The sequence below is a fragment of the Mercenaria mercenaria genome, chromosome 15 (assembly GCF_021730395.1).
Source record: "Mercenaria mercenaria strain notata chromosome 15, MADL_Memer_1, whole genome shotgun sequence".
NCBI lineage: Eukaryota > Metazoa > Mollusca > Bivalvia > Venerida > Veneridae > Mercenaria > Mercenaria mercenaria.
The window spans coordinates 35,439,633-35,447,723 of NC_069375.1; positions in this window are offsets into that span (position 1 = coordinate 35,439,633).

Here is an 8,091-nt window from a genome sequence, read left to right on the forward strand (position 1 = left end):
GTCTTACTGTGGTACACATTCATGCCAAGTTATTTGAAAATCCATCCACCGATGACAAAGATATGGACCGGACACGAAAATTGCGGACAGACTGACAGACCGACAGACTGATAGACAGACGGTTCAAAAACTATATGCCTCCCTTCGGGGGCATAATAATGTTTTGGCATATTGAGTTCTTTTTAATAAAAAAGACTGTGCTATGATGCGTTTGTCTTTTCATTTTTGCCGTACGTTGAGACCACTGACCGTTTTAATTTGGTTGTGCAATGTGAGTTTTACATACGGATCATTCAGTCCATTGTCTTTTCAGATGTTATGATAAGTGTAACGTTGATTGGTGGATATGTATTTCAGAAGTTGTTAGGCTAACAAAAACCTGCAATGCATGAAAAATGCTATGAAAGTATATAAACATATAATGTTCTTTTCAATGACAGATTATCACGTTTGATATATTCAGTTGCGTTGTAAATACGACCGTGCTGTGAAAGGGTTTGTTCTTATAGTTCTGTTGAATATGAGACTACTGTCCGTTTTACCTTGGTTTTTACATCCAAATATAATCTTTAATCTATTAATTGTTTATTTTAGATGTTGTAATAACCGTAACATTGTTTAGCTGAAAAAATATCAGACGTTTTCAGGCTGTAGTTGTTAGCTTAACGAAGAGAATGTTCAGAAGGCTAGAACTGCGACGGAAGATAAGTATTTGTCTTACAATACTGAGCTGTAATGCAAAAATAGTGACCGTTTTACTTTTGTCGTGCATGGAGAGCATTCGCTTTTTTTTGGGAAAAGGTAACCTGATACTTTGGCCGTGCTGAGAAAGCGTGGGCTGTTTATTTTGATAGTGCATTATTGCGTTGACTGGCTAATTGTCAGTGTTGTGAAAACGTTAGTAAGTATGACACTTTTACTTCTGCCGTGCTTTGAAAGTGAGGGCTAATTTGTTTTAGTTGTGCATTGACGGTCTCATTTTTACTGTTGTGAAAACGTTAGGTATGCCATGCTATGGAAGTGTAGGTTGCTTTATTTTAGCCGTGAATCATTTTGTTGACTTGTCTTATTTCTGCATTAGCTACATAACTGGGTACTACATCAAAGAATGATTATTATATTTTGATAAATGAAGTTGTTTCAAAAACAATGATTTTGTCTTTTCATTGTTGACGTATTCTTGAGAGCACGGACCATTTTTACTATATAGTTGTGCTGTAAAATATTTTTTTCCAGATCAATCTTTAATCTATTAATGTTGTTTTCATATGTAGTGATCAGTGTTACGTTGCTTGGTGGATATATTTTTCTGAAGCTGTTGGGCTAACTAAGAAAACAATGAATAGATAAGTACATACATTTCACCATCGTACCATCGCATCATCGCACCATCGCGATTTCATCATCGTGCCATCGCGTTTTCACCATCCCATCGTACCATCGTTGTTTCATCATCGTGCCATCGCGCCATCGCGTTCTCGTCATCGTACCATCGTGCATTTCGGTGTAGTATTAAAAACGGAACACCGTAGCAAAAGGATAAGCGGCAGCACTGGTTGTTTGAAAGGTTAAGTGTTGTCTGTTTAAGCTCAATGTTGCTAAAAAAAGTTTTTTTCCATTGTTTAACTGTCATGCAAGAAAGGTTTTAATGTTTTGATTGGTTATAACGTAGAAGTGCTGACTAGCCAAACAAAAGTGCTAAATATTTTAAGTGTTACATTCAGATGTTGTGACTAGCTTAACGTATATAATCGTTTTTAGTGGATATATTTCAGAAAGTTTCAGAATTTTGATAGAACTGTCTGATAACATGATATTTTTTTATTCATTTCGAGTTGGTTATACAGTGGAACCTCCCTAATCTGAACCCTTCTAATCCGAAAACCTTTCTAAACTGAACGAATTATTTGGTCCCATTTTTTCTTATTCATTCTCTATCTTAAAAATGTACTATCCTCGATGCGAAACCATTAGCCGTTTCACTTTTGCTGAACTTTGAAAGATTGTCTGTTAATTATTTTTGTCGAGTTCTATCTAACAGAAATGTTAAATATGTAAATTGACATTTTCAATGGTGTGAAAGTTGTAGCTGAATGTAGATAGTAAGACAGATATGTAATTCATATAAGACTTGGTGAGAACTGCAATGGAAGAAAAATGGCCATTTTACTTCAGCTGTGCTGTGATAGTGGTGGCTGTTTGGAAAAAAATGAACGTTTTACTTTGGTACTGCTGTGCGTGTGTTCTATTGTAAAAAAAAACTGATCCTATTTGGTCGTGCTGTGGAAGCATTTGCTGTTTTGAAAGAAGAGACCTTTCACTTTGCCGTGCTGATAAAACGTGGACTGTTTATTTTAGTCGCGCATTATTGCGTCAACTGTATTTTGAAGGCTTTGTCTCTGTTGCATTTACTTTTGGCTGTGCTGTGTTTACTTAGCTAGCGATATGAAAACATTGGCTATTTCTAAATTGATCTTTTGAATTCATTACACTACAATTGCCTTCTTTGTTTAGCTCGATTGGAATGCTGTCAAATACTAAAACCTGTATCCGTTGTTTTTGTAGTTAGGAACATGGAATTAGTGACTAATGGATTTACTCACGAGTGAGTAAGTGAAATTATTCACGTTTTCCATCGTCTGCTAACTGTTTTTTTCTCCGGTTCCCGGGTAGTTATTTTACCGCGTTCACGATTTTCTCATGTTTTCAGTGCACTATTTAAGTGATTGTCCACTGATAATTCTTTACCCGAGGTTGATTATTTGACAGCAAAAAACAAATGTATTTTGATTATTTGTTTATTCTCTCCCACCCACCCTTACCGGCTTTCAAGTTTGTTGATAGTTATTGCTAATGGCTTGTATCAGTATTCGAATATTAAAGGCATAATTGACTTGACTGTAATTTAAACAAGAGTATTCATTTAGTTCAGACTCGGTATCTACATTTAGAAAAGTAACGTTCACAAGTACGCATTTAATTTTCATCCATATATTTTATGCTTTTTTTCCCCATACAATGTGATTCTTTCGTTATCAAATGGAAATTTTCGTTATTCTTTTTGAGCTAGTTTTCAATTTATTTGATTCTAACTCGTTTTACACAATAAGGCCTCACAAAATTAAATAATTGCTCATCGGATTTGCCGCTCGTATAGTTTCAGAAACACACAATTTTTTGTTTGTTTTTGGCTTGCGCTATATCAAGCCAAAATTTGTTGGTGCGCTGCTTTTTACGGACGTAACAGTGTACACCATGATACTTATATTTGGTTGCATTAAAGTTATTCCCCCTTATACCATAGACACACATACGGCGCGGATAGCTACGTTTAGCTACGGATAGAAACGTAGTAATCCGTATCGATCCGTACCTGAGATCGATACGGATTACTACTTTTCTATCCGTGGCTAGACGTAGCTATCCGCGCCGTATGTGTGACCGGGGTATTATGCAGTTACGCCAGTTTCTTCGAATGTTTACTAAATTGGTTTGCTACAAAATCGGATTTATTTCATTGAAAATTGGATGAAAACACAAACTAATTAATTTGATAACATAATACATTATTTTTGTAAGAGTAAATAAGTACTGATGACTTCGGACTTTGATAGTAAATAACTATTTTAAGTTTCAAGTCAAAAGCTTTAATAGTAAAGGAGATATTTGACTTTATCAAAAACTTCGAAAATTCGAGCTTAAATTGCTGCATTTTCATAACAGTAAATATTCATGTCATATATCTATTTCATGATTATGGTTAAAGGTTATGCACTGTTGTACATTACATATTTTCTAACAAAATATTCAAGTGCACACATTATTTGATTACCTTTATTTTTCACGAGTTCCCTCTGTTATGCACCTGCAAGTCAAAACATACCCATACCAAAATGAACCCATGTTTTCTAAATTCCTGGTGAATTATTTTTAATGTTAAAGGGCTGTACATTGTTTTTTAAAAAAATTTCTTCGCTCTTTTTTCGCTACTGATTTTTCTCCAAAATAGATTAAACTATTTTTTCGCTTGCTGTCACAATGTTTTCAGAAAAAAAAATCCGATGAACAACTTTTCAATTTGGTGTGGTCTAAACAATTTTTGTTTTTTTATTTTGTGGTTGTTCAAAGAAGCTGAGAGAGACCTGAGCGGCCATCTTATATGCTGTTTAATTATTCTAGATTAGATGAATTCAAGTTATTACATTTTCTTTTGTTTTATTTGGGACATAATAGGAACACATTTTTACTGTTTAGATTTCCATGAACGTCTGATTGCATATTTGCCTTAAATTTTGATAGTATGTTTTCAGGCTGAGTGGTGTACAAAGGTAATATATAAAAATAACCGCATTTACCCCACTTCTACAGGTCGATCATTACCACATCGCACAACATCGTACCAACTGGCATTTACATGACAAATATATTTTTTGTACATTGGAATGATGTCAAATACCAAGACCTGTTTCCTACATTTTTTGTTTGTTGTTTTTTGTAGTTAGGAACATGGAATTATTAAATAATTGATTTACTCACGACATAGAGTGAGTAAGGTTTATTTGGGTCGTTTTGTTTTAGTTATTATGTAATAGGTCTTGGGTATTACGTTATGTCTTGTAAAACGTCTTTTTTGTTAGGACATACCAAACGAAACTCGGGACTTCTTTAAGACGTTTTTATTTGGTTGTTTTGTGATAGTGTCATCAATTGAGATTCCGATGCAGAAAATGATACGTTTAGGGCAACATAATTTACATTTATAGTTTTTAATTACTTAAACTTTAGACCCTATGCTTCGAAAGGACATTTTCATAGATCTTATTATTTAATAAACTGTCTGCAGCATCACATAAACAGAGGAGCCAAATTTCAGGATATGAACTAGTTCGTGTCGCATGCATCCTCATTCAAATTTAAAAAATAAATAAGTATGTCTCTATGAAATATAGAGAATCCCCTCCCGACATTCTTTCCCCCGACAAACTTGCTGTACTTTGATAACTCTTTCTCTTTAAGTGTGCATTATGATAATATAATAACATATTATTATAATTATAGTCTGAAATATCTATAGGAATTAGAAATCCATTGTGCTTAGGAGGATATCACTCGAGCTGTGAATAAATACATGCTTTTGTTGGTGTTTTTTTTCAGTTGTATATGGGCAGTTAAGATTATGGAGTATATCATCAAAACACAGAAATATTTGATAAACGAACAACATCTTTACCAATATTTTATCTGACCATTACATGTTCTGCCGTACTGTCCCGTACGACGGATACTTAAAATATTCTGAAAAAGTTGCTCCCTTTTGAAAAAGAATGCCATTTGTATAGAAATAAAAATAAACAATTGCTGAAAACTGCGTTCCACCTAGTTATGTGAAATTTCAACACTTGTACGGTGTTGTAAATGCATCAAAACGAACATATGTAACAGTACTTGAAAATGGTGAGCTTTTAATGTTGTTTAACTGTCCGCAAGTGTGGCCCCTTTGCATTCCTTTTCCGGAATTCAATGTTTATATCGGTATACTGACACTTGTTTCGTAGAGTTATATACATGTTTTACCGTTACAGTACTAACCTGTTCTCCAAAGGTAACTGCTATCTTCCCCACATTCATCAGATGTGGAGGACGAATAATTTTTAAACACAATGCCGTTCGTCAATCATTACAGAGAACATACTCCTCGCCCAGGGATCATACTCATGACTCCGTGATCCATAGAACTGTGCTCTCCTTTGTTTAACTACAAAACGTTATATATTTTTCGCGCAAATTTTGATTCCATACCTCATGGTTTTATTTCGATGTAAATGAGATGTGAAACCAAAATTGTAATCGGTGCGCCGTAAAACCCAAATAAATAAATAAATAAATATTTTTCACGCACTGACACATTTGATATGTCTTCTTTCATGATGCATTTAATTGTATAGTATTAACAGCTCCAAAAAGGAACTTAAGTATCACAACTGCCTATAAATGAAGTCTTGAACAAGCCCTTCTTTCAACATTTTCTTGAAGAAAAATGCAGGGCCTATGATAATACGTTTGTTCGACAGGCTTGTTGCAAAATGCCAATCACAGATAGAGCAATAACGTTGTTAGACTTTAGTAAGATCTTAAATCTTCTTCCTTTCTTCATTATATTTATTAGTTTGGTTTAACAAATTATTACTTATAGAAACAAATTGTTGCAGAACAAAACTGAAGTACCATAACTTCCTTTCCTTGCCCTCTTGTGGTATCAAGAATGGTAGGCAACCACATCGAAAAGGTGTCTTCAGTGTTGTATAGTGTAGTGGATAAAAACGCAGTCAATTTGCAATTTACTAATATAATTTTTCAGTATTGTGTGAAATTCCTGTGATTGGAACAGTTCTACTTTACATGTCCCGTCAGTCGGGGTTTTGGCTAAACTAATCACATTAATCGACATTTCCTACTTTTATCAAGAATTAAAATTAGTTTTTTGAACTTATTCCAAAAAATATTGAAAACCTTTTTTAAAAAAAAAGAGCGTCGTGAAATAAATGTTTCTTTTACGTTTTTTCTTTTTATTAAAAAAAAAGAACAATATCCTTGAATCTCGAAACTTAAAAAAAAGATGTTGATTAGAATTGCGCCATTTTTCATGAAATTTTATTTTTGTAGAAAATGATCTTAAAGTCTGAAACACCGATTTGTTTAAGGCAAACTATGATTTCGTTCGATGGTGGCATATATCACTTCGATAAATGCTCAGAGGTCTGTATCTTTTTAATTCTATTTAGAAAGTACATAAACAGAGGTCTTTTAAATCTCTAAACAGATGGAACAAAATTGATCATTGCGCTTATGGCTACCAACTTAAAGCCCTGCTCCGCGGCTATTCAAATTCTATTGTGTTATGCAACCCATGATTACAATAGGTAACAGTTAACGGCCACGCGCCACACTTTAGCACGCAAAACCACAGGTATCTTATATAGAATTTTATATTTTGACAGGCGTCACTGTTCATAGTCAGGCTTTTCATGCTTTTTCAGTGACAATTTAAGGTTAAAAGGTAGGACTGGAGCAGGTCTTTATGGTAATGGGCCCTTAATAACAATCAGTGAATTCTCCATATGCAATTTCGGCATTTTCCGGTTTTTTTTTACTAAAAGTCATCTCCGCGTTTATAGGTCAGAGACCATCAATTCCAAAAAGTACAGGGAACTTACTGGGAATGAGGTAATTTTATACCTGGGAATAAGGTAACGTCTGTGCGTTCTGATTGGTCAGTCATGTAAACAACCCCCAAGAAGCGATTATTTTTGTCAAAAGTGAGATTTTTTACGGCATTTACAGTATTTCATTGATTTGCTACATTTTGTCTTTGATTTTCACTGTCGTTCTGTTTTGTGAATGGTATGCTGATTCTTCTTTCAGACTTTCTATGTGACAATGTGTTTATTGTTAAATCATAGATCTACTTGACGTCCTGATTTAAGTAGATCCACTTTTTGTGTGTGATATGAAAAAACAAGGATAAATATCCGACAGGGAAAGCCGCGCCTCCCAAAACCGCAACCCAGCACGCGGACGTGCACACGACCAACTTACACACACTCACGCACAAAGCAAAACACATAATGACAAAACGAACAAATAAAGGAACACAGTGGGGCACTACCTTGGAACTGTCAGTGGCAAAAACACCATCCTGTACCAGTACTTATCCCGTAGTCTGTCTGGAAGACCAGTTGGGCATCACAGAAGATTGCCAAACCATCCTTCTCCATTCTTCCCGGTTCTCGCATGTCTTAGACATCTACTGAGTGACTGACAGTCCATTCACAGATGTTATCATCCCATCTTTTTTTCTGTCTCCCTATTCTTCGGCCTCCCCGCACTGTGCCTTGCAGGACTGTTTTAGCAAGACCCGATGATCTTGTAATGTGGCCGTACCATTTCAGTTTTCTTCTTTTCACTATCGTAAGTAGATCTTCAGATGATCCTATGGCTTGATGGATTCTGGCTTTGACCTCTACGTTGGTGATTCGGTCTAAGTATGTAACCCCCAGCAATCTTCTGTAGCATCGCATTTCTAGTGCCTGG